The sequence below is a fragment of the Panthera leo genome, chromosome A1 (assembly GCF_018350215.1).
Source record: "Panthera leo isolate Ple1 chromosome A1, P.leo_Ple1_pat1.1, whole genome shotgun sequence".
Lineage (NCBI taxonomy): Eukaryota > Metazoa > Chordata > Mammalia > Carnivora > Felidae > Panthera > Panthera leo.
The window spans coordinates 212,210,291-212,228,636 of NC_056679.1; the positions used below are offsets into that span (position 1 = coordinate 212,210,291).

Here is an 18,346-nt window from a genome sequence, read left to right on the forward strand (position 1 = left end):
TTTCACCAGCATTCTTCTCGAAGCTAGAACAAGCAATCCTAAAATTTGTATGGAACCACAAAAGGCCCCGAATAGCCAAAGTAATTTTGAAGAAGAAGACCAAAGCAGGAGGCATCACAATCCCAGACTTTAGCCTCTACTACAAAGCTGTAATCATCCAGACAGCTTGGCATTGGCACAAAAACAGACACATAGAGCAATGGAATAGAACAGAAACCCCAGAACTAGACCCACAAACGTATGGCCAACTCATCTTTGACAAAGCAGGAAAGAATATCCAATGGAAAAAAGACAGTCTCTTTAATAGATGGTGCTGGGAGAACTGGACAGCAACATGCAGAAGATTGAAATTAGACCACTTTCTCACACCATTCACAAAAAGAAACTCAAAATGGATAAAGGACCTGAATGTGAGACAGGAATCCATCAAAACCCTAGAGGAGAAAGCAGGAAAAAAGCTCTCTGACCTCAGCTGCAGCAATTTCTTACTCGACACATCCCCAAAGGCAAGGGAATTAAAAGCAAAAAATGAACTACTGGGACCTCATGAAGATAAAAAGCTTCTGCACAGCAAAGGAAACAACCGACAAAACAAAAAGGCAACCAACGGAATAGGAAAAGATATTTGCAAATGACATATCGGACAAAGGGCTAGTATCCAAAATCTATAAAGAGCTCACCAAACTCCACACCGGAAAAACAAATAACCCAGTGAAGAAATGGGCAGAAAACATGAATAGACACTTCTCTAAAGAAGACATCCAGATGGCCAACAGGCACATGAAAAGATGCTCAGCGTCGCTCCTCATCAGGGAAATACAAATCAAAACCACACTCAGATATCACTACACACCAGTCAGAGTGGCCAAAATGAACAAATCAGGAGACTATAGATGCTGGAGAGGATGTGGAGAAACGGGAACCCTCCTGCACTGTTGGTGGGAATGCAAACTGGTGCAGCCACTCTGGAAAACAGTGTGGAAGTTCCTCAAAAAATTAAAAATAGACCTACCCTATGACCCAGCAATAGCACTGCTAGGAATCTACCCAAGGGATACAGGAGTACTGATGCATAGGGGCACTTGTACCCCAATGTTTATAGCAGTACTCTCAACAATAGCCAAATTATGGAAAGAGCCTAAATGTCCATCAACTGATGAATGGATAAAGAAATTGTGGTTTATATACACAATGGAGTACTACATGGCAATGAGAAAGAACGAAATATGGCCTTGTGTAGCAACGTGGATGGAACTGGAGAGTGTTATGCTAAGTGAAATAAGTCATACAGAGAAAGACAGATACCATATGGTTTCACTCTTATGTGGATCCTGAGAAACTTAACAGAAATCCATGGGGGAGGTGAAGAAAAAAAAAAGAGGTTAGAGAGGGAGAGAGCCAAAGCATAAGAGACTCTTAAAATCTGAGAACAAACTGAGGGTAGATGGGGGTTGGGAGGGAGGGGAGGGTGGGTGATGGGTATTGAGGAGGGCACCTTTTGGGATGAGCACTGGGTGTTGTATGGAAACCAATTTGACAATAACTTTCATAGTAAAAAAAAAAATGACCTACATGAAATGGGATATCCTGAATTAGATCCTGGAAGAGAAAGAGGACGTTAAAGGAAAAATGAGAGAAATCTGAATAAAAGTCTGTAACTTAGTTGATAAGTGTTGGGCCATTTGTTAATTTCTCACTTTGACAAATGTATGATAGTTTTGTAAGATTGTCAGCATTGGGGAGAGCTCAATGAAGGGCATATGGCCCTTGCTCTGCTATCTTTCAATTTTAGTGAAAACTGAAAATTAGTTCAAAATAAAGTTTAAAAAACAGTAAAGAAAAATGAAAGGATATACCAGTAATTAATAAAAATGTTTGGTGGGAAGAAGGGAACTGGATGGAAACTAGAAACCTCCAAATATACATGGATTCATGGATCAAACTCAGCATAACTACTGAAATATTTTATGTAGTTATAAGACAGAATTAAAGCAAAAAAGGTCCCTAAAATCACAAGTAAAATGAAACCTAATATGCTTACTTTTTGCATTGCTGGCTTAATCATATAAAGAGAGGTTATTTTAAGTGATTTTAAAACAGAACAATGTGACTACATACTGCTAGTAGGATATATCCTATGACTGAAACAAACTGTAAAAAAGTTTTACACTGTCTTTAGTAATCATATAATAATAATAATATTGATACTGTTTTGAACCAAACTTTGTGTGTGTGTGTGTAATATATAGTAAAATAACACTAATAAATAACTATATTAATGTTATTACTAAATCGATATTTTTAGTAGAAGATAAAGAGATAAAAATATAAAATCAAAGAAGTAATAATGCTCTGTAGTTATATATTTGAATTGAAAATACTTATATGAATTTATGATGACTTTGTCATAAAATTATTAGTGGTAACACAATTTCCTAATTTATTGGTAACTAGAAACAGCAAGAAAGGTCTGCTCTTTACAGCTACTACCAAATGAGGGGAGAAGGTACAGGTTAATGAGTACAGGAGCAAATCGTTCTTCATACTTCATCACTGGGGATATTATAGTAAAATGAATAATCATGATTGAATTACGAAAGCCCCAATTATGACCATATCCCTTTGTTGGAGAGTAGTCAAATGTTTCACTATATTAGAAAATAAATAAAACATGTTTTTGCATTTAAACATAATTTCAGGTGCACAAAATTTATTTATATGGCTTTCCTTCTTCCCAGATGATACTGAAAAATGAGGAGTGATTATTTTGCAAATACTTCCAAATTTGAGCTAATGTCTCCTATTGATTTGCACTGTGTAATTACTTAAAACCTCTTGGTAGGAATAACAAGTGTCTGAGCTGAGTGTATAATTATGAAAAGAATTGGCTGAGAAGGAGTTATGTGAATCCGTATGCCTCTGTGAATGTAAGTGCTGCCTGAATAGGTCATTGCAAGATGATCAGGCTGTCTAAATATACAGTTAATCTCCAAATGAATTTGGAGTATCTTCTCCTTTCCCCATAGCACTTTGCACATAATAAGACATCACTGTGAAGACTAACTTAAATACTTTCTTCAGTCTAACTCTCTCCTTATTTTTCTTTTAATGTCTTAAAACTTAGTAGCGTTATAATTTGCTTTACATTTTAAACTTATGATTTATTAAGTCACTAAGCTCAGCTATCAATGGCATAGAATAGTGTTAGTTCAACTTGTCCTTAGGTGAGGTAGTCAGGCATTAATAGCTTTCTTTTTTTTTAGTAGAACAGTTAATTTCTTTATGTACACTTTTCTGTTATCTGTTTTCTGGAACTAAAAGTAGGGAAATATACTGAAATGATCATATGATAAGTAGAATTACTTTTCAATAATTAAATAGATTGTATAAAATGTAATAGGGGCACCTTGATGGCTCAGTCGCTTTAGCATCTGACTCTTGATATCAGCTCAGGTCATGCTCTCACGGTTGTGAGAGCCCTGTGTTGGGCTCTGTGCTGACAGCAAAGAGCCTGTTGGGGATTTTCTCTCTCCCTCACTCTCTTCCCCTCCCTAGCTAGTGCACTCTCTTTATAAAAATAAATAAATAAATAAATAAATAAATAAATAAATAAATAAATAAACTTTTTTTTTTTTTACCATTTTAACAATTTTTTTTTTAAATTTTTTAATATATGAAATTTACTGTCAAATTGGTTTCCATACAACACCCAGTGCTCATCCCAAAAGGTTCCCTCCTCAATACCCATCACCCACCCTGCCCTCCCTCCCACCCCCCATCAACCCTCAGTTTGTTCTCAGTTTTTAACAGTCTCTTATGCTTTGGCTCTCTCCCACTCTAACCTCTTTTTTTTTTTTTTTTTTTCCCTTCCCCTCCCCCATGGGTTTCTGTTATGTTTCTCAGGATCCACATAAGAGTGAAACCATATGGTATCTGTCTTTCTCTGTATGGCTTATTTCACTTAATAAACTTTTTAAAAAGTCTTAATTCACTCTTTCCTAAATATCTGTGTATCAGGCACTATGCAAGATATTGTAGTAGATAGAGGTGAATTGTATAGAGTGCCACTTATCACATTCTTGCCTATTCCTGCCATTCTTTCATACTGTCTAAAATTCATTACAGTTATGTAAACTTTCTCAACCACTATTCATGTATTTTATCAAGCTTTTAAAATGCATACATACTTGGACTTGTTACAAGACTGTCATCTTAGTGTTGGTAGAATCAGAGTCCTTTCCTTTTAACACCTAGAGTAAAACTTCATTGAGAGAATAAACTTTTTTTAAGGGGATTTACAGAAGAAATAGTTGATTAATGTGGCACATTAGGTATGAGTAGTGGGTACATTTGGACAACTAGAAGACAAATAAGGGAAGTGGGTGCCTAAGGAATCTAGAGTAAGGGGGAGAATGGAGTAAGGAAGGGAAGATCCATTTCTAAGGAGAAACTCCTTTTTGTAATGGCACCATGGACTGACATTGTATTCTGTCTCAGCCATTTCTCTTGGTGTCTCTTTCCTTGTTCCATCCTCTCTCCCATCTTTCTTCGTGACCTCTTTGCTGAGGCATTATGTTTTTAGGACATACCAATCAGAATATTCTCACCATTTCCATATCAACAAATATGCCAGAATGATCTTTTGAAAACATAAGCCAAATAATATCACTTTCTTGCTTAAAACATTCCGTGCTTCCTAATAACATTTATAATAAAAGTCCAACTCTGTATCTCAGTATATGAAAGTCTTCTTGCTCTGGCCTAAGCTTTTTCTATGACCTCATTTCTCACTGTTCTCTCCTTATGCTTCAGCAATATGTCTCAATGATTTGGATATACTGAGTATATTCCTGGTTGAAGCCTTTTGAAGTTGATATTGGGGCTCTATACTTGTTAACTCTTTAACTAGACCCTTGTATCTCACTCACCCCATGTCACTCTCTAAATGGAAGTACCTTATTTTTTGTTTACTTGTTTTTGTTTCTGTTATCCTACTAGAATATTAGCTCCATGAGGGTAGAGACTTGCTCTGTTGTATTCGCCACTGTTCATTAAATATGTGTTAAATCAATAAATGTAGCAAATTTTATGGTGTTTTATTTATTTTTTTTTAATTTTAAGGGACTACCTTCTGTAAATAGTGTCACTTTTTCATTTAACTTTCTCCTTATAAAAGCCTAAAGCTTTGAAATAATATATAAATATTTGCATAAACTGAAAAACTTTTACCTTATATTTGTCTTTTTAATTTGGGGAAAATTGAGATGATAATAGAGCATATAGCTAGTGCCATCTCTTTTTCTTACATTTCATATTTGTGCTTAAAGGCAGAAAACATCTTCTTAAGTTCATGGGATGTGTTCTCCAGTGGGTTGGTCAGTAGTAGCCAGGGAATGTTCTCTTTTATTGAGTAACAAAATGAGCAAGATGAATGTCAAACCAGCAGTATTGCTTTTTATCTTCTGTCATTTTATTCTTACTGTAACAACATCTGTCTCACTCCCATGTCCTCCAACTAATTTGGAAGCTCCTTAAGGATGGAAATTGGATCATATATTTTTATTTGAGCATAGTGCTAGAGGCATAGTAAATACTCAGTAATCATTTTTTGGTCAAATAATAATGAAAATAACTTCAGTTTTATGTAGATTATAGCATTCTAACAAGAAGTAGCGCATCTTTTCTTATAAAAACCCAGTGAAGTAGAAAAGAAAATATTTTCTTCCTTTTACATATTGTAAGACTGAGATTGCAGAGTTTACCAGAATTGCCCAAATTCAGTCAGCTGGTAGTGGCTACACGGGAACTAGGGATTCCTGGGAGAGTGTCCTGTTCCCTCTAAGGGCTCACATCTCCAAATGACACATTGTTAGTGATGACGATATTGCTTAAAAATTAAAATGAGTAAGCAACTTCAGGTAAGATTTAGTGAAATACTGTCCATCCTTTGATAACAGAGGAAACTGTGAATTAAGTACTTGAAAGAGAAATCACATATAATTTTTCAGATACCAGTGAGACCTCTGAGTATATCTGGGCATTTTGGATGGCAGAGAGCAGCTGGTTCCATTGGGCCTCGTGAGTCTTCAAGGCAATTGTGCTTTCCAAACTTGCTTACAATCTGCTCAATGTGCCATGAAGTTACTTCACTATTGACAAATGCAGTGGTATCAAACAAACAGCTTTGCTCTTCTACTTCTAACAGAATTTTGAAAAACTATAAATCTCCTTGCACATTTTATATTGACATCCAAAATTCTTATTATAAGGAAATGGTTACAAGTAATGCAATTGCCATTGGATTATACACATTGAAATATTAAAATAAAACTATTGTATCACTTTTTAAAATGTGTCCAAGGGCATATAAATGCAGTTATCTACTAAAATGCAATACTCTGTTTTAAAAATATGTGAATAAGCTCCTCTTAATAGTTGGAAATTTTATCTCTTTCTCCTAGAACTGTGACTTCCATTTTTCTCTCAGAAGTAGTAATGTAAATAGCTTTATACTTAATGTTGTTTATTGACTACTTATTATATATCTTTTAAAAAAAGATATGTATTCATTATCATGAAAGTTCTAAAAATTAATTTCCTGTGACCATAAGGCACAAAGTTTTTTAAAAATTTTTTTAAGTTTATTTATTTATTTTGAGAGAGACAGAGACATGCAAGTTGGGGAGGAGTAGAGGGAGAGGGGGAGACAGAATCCCAGGCAGGCTCCATGCTGCCAGTGCAGAGCCTGTCATGGGGTTCAAACTCACAAAACCGCAAGATCAGGACCTAAGCCGAAACTAAAAGTCAGCTGCTTAACTGACTGAACCACCCGGGCGCCCCAAGGCACAAAGTATTTAAAGACATTATTCTGGATTGCATTATCAATACAATTATTTTCAGTGCATGATTAATAAGAACAAAATAAGTACATTAAAATTTTTGATAATTGCTAACAAAGAAAGCAAAATTTTATTAGAAATAACCTTACTAATGACATACATAAGGCATGTCTTTTCCCACTCAATTCATATATCTATGGGTACTGTTTCTTGCTTGGATGGAACAGGATTGGCACAAATTTTATTTTATTTTTAAAGCATAAATGCTGATAAATCTTTTTCATACAAGTAAGTATATGAGAATGGAAGAAGTTTGTTATAGCAGTATTACTCAGTGTAATGTTATAGAAATATTCACTCCGTTCTTTGATTTTTTTTGTAGTAAATGCCAAAATTCACATGGTGAACTTTGAGATTAATTTTAATGATCTATCAGCTGACAAGTTGATTTTAGCCCTCCAATTTTGCTAAAAGCAAAGCATCTTGAACTACCTGATTTACAAAAGGTTTTGTTATACTGACATTACAATAATTCATTTTCTCAGTACTGCTGCAGATATTTGAAAAGGTTTCTTTGTATCCCAGAAGTTTTGACATTTGTGGGTCATGAACCATGACATAGTACGATTCTGGGTAGGTAGAGACTTACGTCTGTCCTTTGTAAAGAGAGAGGAGATTGTAAAAGAACACCACAGACATATTCTCAGGCAGATCAGCTTCAGTAAACAGAATGTATGGAAACTGAGAATATAGGAATATAATTATCTGTAAAGCCATTTGAACACCACTGGATTAACGGACCAACTGTGGGAGTTGAATGAAACATCCTGATAAACAGGATCAGGAGGAGGGTGATCACAAGCTGCCACCATTCACATTGTCTTAATTATTGTTACTTGTCCCGGTTTAGAGGAAAGCTCCAAAAATGGCCAAATACAATGGCTTTTCATTGATGTCTCAGAAAATTGCTAAAGGTTTGCATTATTTTGCAGGGATAAATGATATGAGGTGGCAAGAATATGAGATAGGCAATGTTGATTTTGGGGATTTCTCACATCCTGTTTTAGCATATGTTTTCTTTTCCCAGATCCTTCAGTTCTTCAACTCTTGAGTTGCTACAATGACCCACACACCCCCAAACCCTACCCCTATGTCCAAACAACTGAATTTTAAGAGAAAATTCCTGGAGAGCCTAAAATCTTCAAGTAACAAAGAATGCAAGATAGAGAATAGTAACACACAGTTCTTCTGGACTAAAAAGTCACTACCTCAAACATATTTCATAGATAATGCTTCTTATTTCTTTCTTCCATGGGCAGCTCTGTGCAACTGAGGAAGATAAGTAAGGGGCAATATTAGTTTCTGTGTGCTGAGCCAGTGTATATTATGTATAAGTAGTATTTTTGTAAGCCAAATAGATTGATTTCCAAGACTGGGTTATTTATTTTTACGTATTTTTTTTTTTAATTTAAATCTTAGTTAGTTGACATACAGTGCAATCTTGGTTTCAGGAGTAGAATTCAGTGATTCATCACTTACATATAACAACACCCAAGACTGGGTTATTTAGATCAGATTCACGTGATACAAATATTGTATATCATATAAAACTGAAGACCGTGAGCAGATACTGACCGCCGAGAATGGTGTGCCAAAAGATTAATGAATGGATGAAATTTGGGTTTCTGACATCACCTTGGCTTTTAAAAAGGAGTTGTGAGCAGTAGTAGTGATAAGCAGGCTAAAGACTGTTGCGTGTTAAGTCTGAATAAACAAAATGGTAGGAGCAGACTGAATATGAATAGATGAAGGGTTTCTTTAGGGCTAAGCTAAAGCACACAGCAAAGCAGGATCTTCATTTATGATTATATAATTTGGTTTGGGTTCATTACCCTTGAGAAGAATCAGTAAATCTGTGTATTTTCATTAATCTTCCATGCTATATTTTAAGTGAAAGCCTGTGCATCGATTTATTTTTTTTATTTATTTTTTTCACTATATGAAATTTATTGTCAAATTGGTTTCCATACAACACCCAGTGCTCATCCCAAAAGGTGCCCTCCTCAATACCCATCACCCACCCTCCCCTCCCTCCCACCCCCCATCAACCCTCAGTTTGTTCTCAGTTTTTAACAGTCTCTTATGCTTTGGCTCTTTCCCACTCTAACCTCTTTTTTTTTCCTTCCCCTCCCCCATGGGTTTCTGTTAAGTTTCTCAGGATCCACATAAGAGTGAAACCATATGGTATCTGTCTTTCTCTGTATGACTTATTTCACTTAGCATCACACTCTCCAGTTCCATCCACGTTGCTACAAAGGGCCATATTTCGTTCTTTCTCATTGCCATGTAGTACTCCATTGTGTATATAAACCACAATTTCTTTATCCATTCATCAGTTGATGGACATTTAGGCTCTTTCCATAATTTGGCTATTGTTGAGAGTGCTGCTATAAACATTGGGGTACAAGTGCCCCTATGCATCAGTACTCCTGTATCCCTTGGGTAGATTCCTAGCAGTGCTATTGCTGGGTCATAGGGTAGGTCTATTTTTAATTTTCTGAGGAACCTCCACACTGTTTTCCAGAGTGGCTGCACCAGTTTGCATTCCCACCAACAGTTCAAGAGAGTTCCTGTTTCTCCACATTCTCCAGCATCTATAGTCTCCTGATTTGTTCATTTTGGCCACTCTGACTGGTGTGTAGTGATATCTGAGTGTGGTTTTGATTTGTATTTCCCTGATGAGGAGCGACGCTGAGCATCTTTTCATGTGCCTGTTGCCATCTGGATGTCTTCTTTAGAGAAGTGTCTATTCATGTTTTCTGTCCATTTCTTCACTGGGTTATTTGCTTTTTGGGTGTGGAGTTTGGTGAGCTCTTTATAGATTTTGGATACTAGCCCTTTGTCCGATATGTCATTTGCAAATATCTTTTCCCATTCCGTTGGTTGCCTTTTAGTTTTGTTGGTTGTTTCCTTTGCTGTGCAGAAGCTTTTTATCTTCATGAGGTCCCAGTAGTTCATTTTTGGTTTTAATTCCCTTGCCTTTGGGGATGTGTCGAGTAAGAGATTGCTACGGCTGAGGTCAGAGAGGACTTTTCCTGCTTTCTCCTCTAGGGTTTTGATGGTTTCCTGTCTCACATTCAGGTCCTTTATCCATTTTGAGTTTATTTTTGTGAATGGTGTGAGAAAGTGGTCTAGTTTCAACCTTCTGCATGTTGCTGTCCAGTTCTCCCAGCACCATTTGTTAAAGAGACTGTCTTTTTTCCATTGGATGTTCTTCCCTGCTTTGTCAAAGATGAGTTGGCCATACGTTTGTGGGTCTAGTTCTGGGGTTTCTATTCTATTCCATTGGTCTATGTGTCTGTTTTTGTGCCAATACCATGCTGTCTTGATGATTACAGCTTTGTAGTAGAGGCTAAAGTCTGGGATTGTGATGCCTCCTGCTTTGGTCTTCTACTTCAAAAGTACTTTGGCTATTCGGGGCCTTTTGTGGTTCCATGTGAATTTTAGAACTGCTTGTTCTAGTTTCGAGAAGAATGCTGGTGAAATTTTGATTGGGATTGCATTGAATGTGTAGATAGCTTTGGGTAGTATTGACATTTTGACAATATTTATTCTTCCAATCCATGAGCAGGGAATGTCTTTCCATTTCTTTATATCTTCTTCAATTACTTTCATAAGGTTTCTATAGTTTTCAGCATACAGATCTTTTACATCTTTGGTTAGATTTATTCCTAGGTATTTTATGCTTCTTGGTGCAATTGTGAATGGGATCAGTTTGTTTATTTGTCTTTCTGTTGCTTCATTGTTAGTGTATAAGAATGCAACTGATTTCTGTACATTGATTTTGTATCCTGCAACTTTGTTGAATTCATGTATCAGTTCTAGCAGACTTTTGGTGGAGTCTATCAGATTTTCCATGTAAAATATCATGTCATCTGCAAAAAGCGAAAGCTTGACTTCATCTTTGCCAATTTGGATGCCTTTGATTTCCTTTTGTTGTCTGATTGCTGAAGCTAGAACTTCCAGCACTATGTTAAACAACAGTGGTGAGAGTGGACATCCCTGTCGTGTTCCTGATCTCAGGGAAAAAGCTCTCAGTTTTTCCCCGTTGAGGATGATGTTAGCTGTGGGCTTTTCATAAATGGCTTTTATGATCTTTAAGTATGTTCCTTCTATCCCGACTTTCTCAAGGGTTTTTATTAAGAAAGGGTGCTGGATTTTGTCCAAGGCCTTTTCTGCATCGATTGACAGGATCATATGGTTCTTATCTTTTCTTTTATTAATGTGATGTATCACGTTGATTGATTTGCGAATGTTGAACCAGCCCTGCATCCCAGGAATGAATCCCACTTGATCATGGTGAATAATTCTTTTTATATGCTGTTGAATTCGATTTGCTAGTATCTTATTGAGAAGTTTTGCATCCATATTCATCAGGGATATTGGCCTGTAGTTCCCTTTTTTTACTGGGTCTCTGTCTGGTTTAGGAATCAAAGTAATACTGGCTTCATAGAATGAGTCTGGAAGTTTTCCTTCCCTTTCTATTCCTTGGAATAGCTTGAGAAGGATAGGTATTATCTCTGCTTTAAACGTCTGGTAGAACTCCCCTGGGAAGCCATCTGGTCCTGGATTCTTATTTGTTGGGAGATTTTTGATAACCGATTCAATTTCTTCGCTGGTTATGGGTCTGTTCAAGCTTTCTATTTCCTCCTGATTGAGTTTTGGAAGAAGTGTGGGTGTTTAGGAATTTGTCCATTTCTTCCAGGTTGTCCAGTTTGTTGGCATATAATTTTTGATAGTATTCCCTGATAATTGTTTGTATCTCTGAGGGATTAGTTGTAATAATTCCATTTTCATTCATGATTTTATCTATTTGGGTCATCTCCCTTTTCTTTTTGAGAAGCCTGGCTAGAGGTTTGTCAATTTTGTTTATTTTTTCAAAAAACCAACTCTTGGTTTCGTTGATCTGCTCTACAGTTTTTTTAGATTCTATATTGTTTATTTCTGCTCTGATCTTTATTATTTCTCTTCTTCTGCTGGGTTTGGGGTGTGTCTGCTGTTCCGCTTCTATTTCCTTTAGGTGTGCTGTTAGATTTTGTATTTGGGATTTTTCTTGTTTCTTGAGATAGGCCTGGATTGCAATGTATTTTCCACTCAGGACTGCCTTTGCTGCATCGCAAAGTGTTTGGATTGTTGTATTTTCATTTTCGTTTGTTTCCATATATTTTTTAATTTCTTCTCTAATTGCCTGGTTGACCCACTCATTCGTTAGTAGGGTGTTCTTTAACCTCCATGGTTTTGGAGGTTTCCAGACTTTTTCCTGTGGTTGATTTCAAGCTTCATAGCATTGTGGTCTGAAAGTATGCATGGTATGATTTCAATTCTTGTATACTTATGAAGGGCTGTTTTGTGACCCAGTATGTGATCTATCTTGGAGAATGTTCCATGTGCACTCGAGAAGAAAGTATATTCTGTTGCTTTGGGATGCAGAGTTCTAAATATATCTGTCAAGTCCATCTGATCCAATGTATCATTCAGGGCCCTTGTTTCTTTATTGCCCGAGTGTCTAGATGATCTATGCATTTCTGTAAGTGGAGTGTTAACGTCCCCTGCAATTACCACATTCTTATCAATAAGGTTGCTTATGTTTATGAGTAATTGTTTTATATATTTGGGGGCTCCGGTATTTGGCGCATAGACCTTTATAATTGTTAGCTCTTCCTGATGGATAGACCCTGTAATTATTATATAATGCCCTTCTTCATCTCTTGTTACAGCCTTTAATTTAAAGTCTAGTGTCTGATATAAGTGTGGCTACTCCAGCTTTCTTTTGACTTCCAGTAGCATGATAAATAGTTCTCCATCCCCTCACTCTCAATCTAAAGGTGTCCTCAGATCTAAAATGAGTCTCTTGTAGACAGCAAATAGATGGCTCTTGTTTTTTTATCCATTCTGATACCCTATGTCTTTTGGTTGGCGCGTTTAATCCATTTACATTCAGTGTTATTATAGAAAGATATGGGTTTAGAGTCATTGTGATGTCTGTATGTTTTATGCTTGTAGCGATGTCTCTGGTACTTTGTCTCACAGGATCCCCCTTAGGATCTCTTGTAGGGCTGGTTTAGTGGTGAAAAATTCCTTCAGTTTTTGTTTATTTGGGAAGACCTTTATCTCTCCTTCTATTCTAAATGACTTGCTGGATAAAGGATTCTCAGCTGCATATTTTTTTCTGTTCAGCACATTGAAGATCTCATGCCAATCCTTTCTGGCCTACCAAGTTTCAAAAGAGAGATCAGTCACGAGTCTTATAGGTCTCCCTTTATATGTGAGGGCACGTTTATCCCTTGCTGCTTTCAGAATTTTCTCTTTATCCTTGTATTTTGCCAATTTCACTATGATATGTCGTGCAGAAGATCGATTCAAGTTACGTCTGAAGGGAGTTCTCTGTGCCTCTTGGATTTCAATGCCTTTTTCCTTCCCCACTTCAGGTAGGTTCTCAGCTATTATTTCTTCAAGTATCCCTTCAGCACCTTTCCCTCTCTCTTCCTCCTCTGGGATACCAATTATGCGTATATTATTTCTTTTTAGTGTATCACTTAGTTCTCTAATTTTCCCCTCATACTCCTGGATTTTTTTATCTCTTTTTTTCTCAGCTTCCTCTTTTTCCATAACTTTATCTTCTAGTTCACCTATTCTCTCCTCTGCCTCTTCAATCCGAGCCCTCGTCGTTTCCATTTTATTTTGCATTTCGTTTAAAGCGTTTTTCAGCTCCTCCTGACTGTTCCTTAGTCCCTTGATCTCTGTAGGAAGAGATTCTCTGCTGTCCTCTATACTGTTTTCAAGCCCAGCGATTAATTTTATGACTATTATTCTAAATTCACTTTCTGTTATATTATTTAAATCCTTTTTGATCAGTTCATTGGCTGTTGTTATTTCCTGGAGATTCTTTTGAGGGGAATTCTTCCGTTTGGTCATTTTGGATAGTCCCTGGAGTAGTGAGGACCTGCAGGGCACTTCCCCTGTGCTGTGGTGTATAACTGGAGTTGGTGGGCAAGCCGCAGTCCGACCTGATGTCTGCCCCCAGCCCACCGCTGGGGCCACAGTCAGACTGGTGTGTGCCTTCTCTTCCCCTCTCCTAGGGGCGGGATTCACTGTGGGGTGGCGTGGCCCGTCTGGGCTACTTGCACACTGCCAGGCTTGTGGTGCTGGGGATCTGGCGTATTAGCTGGGGTGGGTAGGCAAGGTGCATGGGGGCAGGAGGGGCAGGCTTAGCTCGCTTCTCCTTAGGTGATCTACTTCAGGAGGGGCCCTGTGGCAGCGGGAGGGAGTCAGACCCGCTGCTGGAGGGGTGGCTCCACAGAAGCACAGCGTTGGGTGTTTGCCAGGTGCCAGCAAGTTCCCTGGTAGGAACTGGTTCCCTTTGGGATTTTGGCTGGGGGATGGGTGGGGGAGATGTTGCTGGCGAGTGTCTTTGTTCCCCGCCAAGCTGAGCTCTGTCATCTGGGGCTCAACAACTCTCCCTCCCTTTGTCCTCCAGCCTTCCCGCTTTCCGAGCAGAGCTGTTAACTTCTGACCTCCCAGAGGCTAAGTCGCGCTTGCTGTGGGAACACAGTCTGTCAGACCCCTCCGCTTTTGCCAGCCAGACTCGGGGGCTCTGCTTAGCCGGCGAGCCGCCCCTCTGCCCCGGCTCCCTCCCGCCAGTCCGTGGAGCGCGCACCGCCTCGCCGCCCTTCCTACCCTCTTCCGTGGGCCTCTCGTCTGCGCTTGGCTCCGGAGACTCCGTTCTGCTAATCCTCTGGCAGTTTTCTGGGTTATTTTAGGCAGGTGTAGGTGGAATCTGAGTGATCAGCAGGACTCGGTGAGCCCAGCATCCTCCTACGCCACCATTTTCCTCCGGTACCTCCAATAAACAAATGATTCTTATTTCCTCTCAAATTTTTTTCTGTGAAGCTGGTTTGTGTTTGCAAATGGAAAAAGCAGCATTAATTGGCATGCCTCATTCCTATAGGAATGGTGTATGATTTAGAATCCAATCTTTGGACCTTTAATTAATTGCTTGGTTCTCTATCTTCTGATGTCTTAGGATATAATGCATGAGAATGGGTTTTTTAAAAAAATAGGATCTATTCTGGAAATTCTTAATAGTCATGTAAGAATTCTTCATGTTAATGTCAGAATTTAGTGACTTCAATAATTAAAAAGATAATTCAAAATCATTTGTTTTTTCAATCAGTTATATATTTATAAAATATTTATAAATATTTATAAAATTAGATATATCTTCACTAACTTGCTTTATTTAGATTAATTTTACTTGGGGGTTATCTTACACAAGTCTCTGAGATTACAAATATATTATGAATACCCCCACACAGATACAGCATAACTTCCATATTAATTTTTCTCTATATTTGGTAAAGGAGATTGTTCTCTTCATTTTTACTACCATGAAAACATGAATGGTTTTAGCATGCTGCTTATAAGGGGTCAAAAATGTGCTAGACAGCTTCCATTCACCTCTCCAGATCTGTCTCTTCCCGTCCATATCTAGCTTCTCCCTGCTTTCACTCTTAGAGGAATGAGTGTGGTCAATAAAGTGTGGTCTTCTACCTTCTGGATACTTTTTGGGGGAAGAATAAAATGGGTGAAGGGGAGTAGGAGATACATGCTTCCAGTTGTAGAATGAAAAAAGATATAGCAGAGGGAATATAGTCAATGATATTATAGTAGCATTGTATGGTGACAGATGGTAGTTGCATTTGTGGTGAGCATATATATGTTTAGAGAGATGTTGAATCACAGAGTTGACGCCTGAAAGTAATGTGACATTGCATAACAACTATACTCAAATATTTTTTGCTTAAGCATTAAGAAAACCAAGAGAGAGATTTTTTAATTACTAAGGCAAATCTCTTAGGTAATTATCATTTTTTGATGAGTTCATAATGACCCTTATTCTTTTATATTCTCTTAGATTGTAGTGAGATTAGCACACATTGCTAATGACTTGAGAGAGCCAAGAGTCAATCCTGTGAAGGATGGTTTTTCATCCTTTTATGGCCACAAACTTTATTCCTAACCTGGCTGTGCACTACTAGTTATAAAGAAGACTAGACAACAAAAAATAAATCCATCACCACTAGAAGGGAAATTCTACTACTGGGATTCAAAGATACCTTAGACATAGTCCCTACCCTCTTAGAGTTCATAATCTAGTAAGTGAGAAGAACAAGTAAACACAGAATTACAATTAGTGGTATAATAAGGTATGTACCAGGCATAGAGTACATAAAAATAGATTTTTTTTTTATGAGAGTGGTTTTGGGGTCAGGAAGAACTATTGAGTGGCGGTAACCTATGATATGAGTTCTGAAAAGTCAAGAGTAAAGAGGCAAAGGGAAGGGTAGGGAGATAGGGGGGTTGCATGGGATTATGAGGAGTGGCATATTAGAGTTGGAATTATAAGGTAGTTAGATTGCGACACAGTTGTCAACAACAGCTTGTGTAAGCTTTACAGTTCTCATGCACCCTCATTCAACCCATTCTGTAGGCAAGGCAAAATATCACCTCTATTTATACTTAAAAATTATATAGTTAGATTTGAATCCAGGTCTGGTAACTCCAAGTTCTGTCTTTTCAATATGCCATTTTGGCCAAGGCTGTACTAAAGTGAAGAGTAATTCAGACCATCTTAACTGATAAATTGTTCAATTTTTCTTTCTGAGAATTATACTTTTTTTGAGATGTACTATGTATTCCTTAACTTTGTACTGTCAGCAGTTCTTAGTGTAATTTTATACTTGAAAGAGATGGTCAATCATTGTTTTGAATTTAATTGAATTTATATATAGGTATTCTAAACTTCTCTTGAATGAAAGTCTTAGCTAGGACTTTCTGCTTTTGCAATCCTCATTTTAGTTCATTCCAGTCTATTATTACCTTTACAAGTGTTACTGTGCATTAGAATTTCACTCTCAGAATCTAAACTTAGAACTTCAGTTCTCCTACTCTCTAATAAAATTCTCTTTTGCATGTAGTAGAGAGATCCTTTTCAAATACATTTGTGTAGAACTTATCCCACACATGTGTTCTTTTTTTCCCTCTCTCCATATTCTCCACTCCAACAAACCTAGACAAAGAAAATTATGCATTGTCTTGGCAAATGGTCTTTGTTATCAGGTTTCATTTGTTGATGTACCAATATAAAGAGTAGACACTTGGGTCTTCCTGTGAAGACTTTGGAGTGACTGTATCCTGTTTCTAACACTTGCTCTTGGCTAGGGAGATGATGACATTTTTTTCAGTGGTCTTCATTTTTTACTTCTATTTGAAGTTGACAAAAAAGGAAACTATATGGTTGGTCTGGAAAGGAAATTAGAGATCATTTGATGGTGACCTGATATTAACTGAGGACAGGGCTGAATTTAAGCAGCAGAATTGGTTTATACTGATTACTCCTCAATTTCCAGGCTTTGAATTGTGTTGACATTCACAAGAACTATATGGGGCCAATTTTGTGTCAGAAAATCTTAATTTCAAAAAAATTGTACGGAGATACATCTATGGAAATAATTATATGACTCTGGTGGCTCACCTTCCTCACTGTACTGTGGGAGAGCAGTCCTAAAGGACAAGCTGCATCAGTCATCACTGGAAAAGCCTGTTATACCCTTCCCTGGGTTGGAGAGGCCCCTGCTGTGTGCTTTGCCCGTATCAAATGTTCCTAGTGAGGAATCCACCATTTCTCTTGGAAGCCCTTCCAATTTTGTGTCCATCACAGCTTTTTTTCCAGACAGAGAGACTTGTTTTTTTGCAGCTGTGTTTGGCCAGATGGTCCCAGGGGGTCTTTCTCCAAGACTCATCCCCATCATGTCTGATTTTGTGCAGGCTGCAGACCTCTGTTTTGGACTGGGGAGAAGAAAATAGAAAATATTGTCAGCTTAAAGATTCATGTTTTAGTGTTACATTTTTATTCTTAGTTAAGCCTCCAGGATCCCTGTCATTTGTTCCTTACAAATGACAGATATCAAATATAGTAGCATCTAGCTCTACTTTTTATCAACACTTAGTTCCACAGTGACAAGCTGGTACCTCTAAGACCCATCCCTAAGTCCTCACCACTGTGGTTACATCATCATGGGGATCTAGTGTCATAAGTGACATGAGACATTCACTTGATCATTATACCAAATGTTCTTGGCCTCATTTTTAAGCAGTGCTCTATTGGAAAATCATCTATAATTTTCTGGCTGCTGTCATTCTTGGGTCTCTGCTTTCCATAACTTTTCATTCCTATTGAACAGCTGTGCTTCTGATTAGTTTTCTCTAGAGGTATTAACTTTTCAGCACTCTGTACAAGGAAACTTTTGAAATGATGGGAACAATGGGCCTATCCTTGGTTTCTTAAAGCCAGTTAGTCTGCTATGGTTCAGAAAAATTCTGGAAGAGATCTGAAACTAAACAAAAATAAGAATTTGCTTAGACTTTCTTAAAACAAATCTGAGTCT

At 37.6% G+C, this 18,346-nt stretch overlaps 1 long non-coding RNA gene across 1 annotated transcript in view; it reads left to right on the forward strand.

The window, feature by feature from the left end:
* The window catches only part of LOC122227775, a 151,915-nt gene that overhangs the window by 132,730 nt on the left and 839 nt on the right, over window positions 1-18,346 (forward strand). The gene's annotated exons all lie outside the window — the stretch shown is intronic.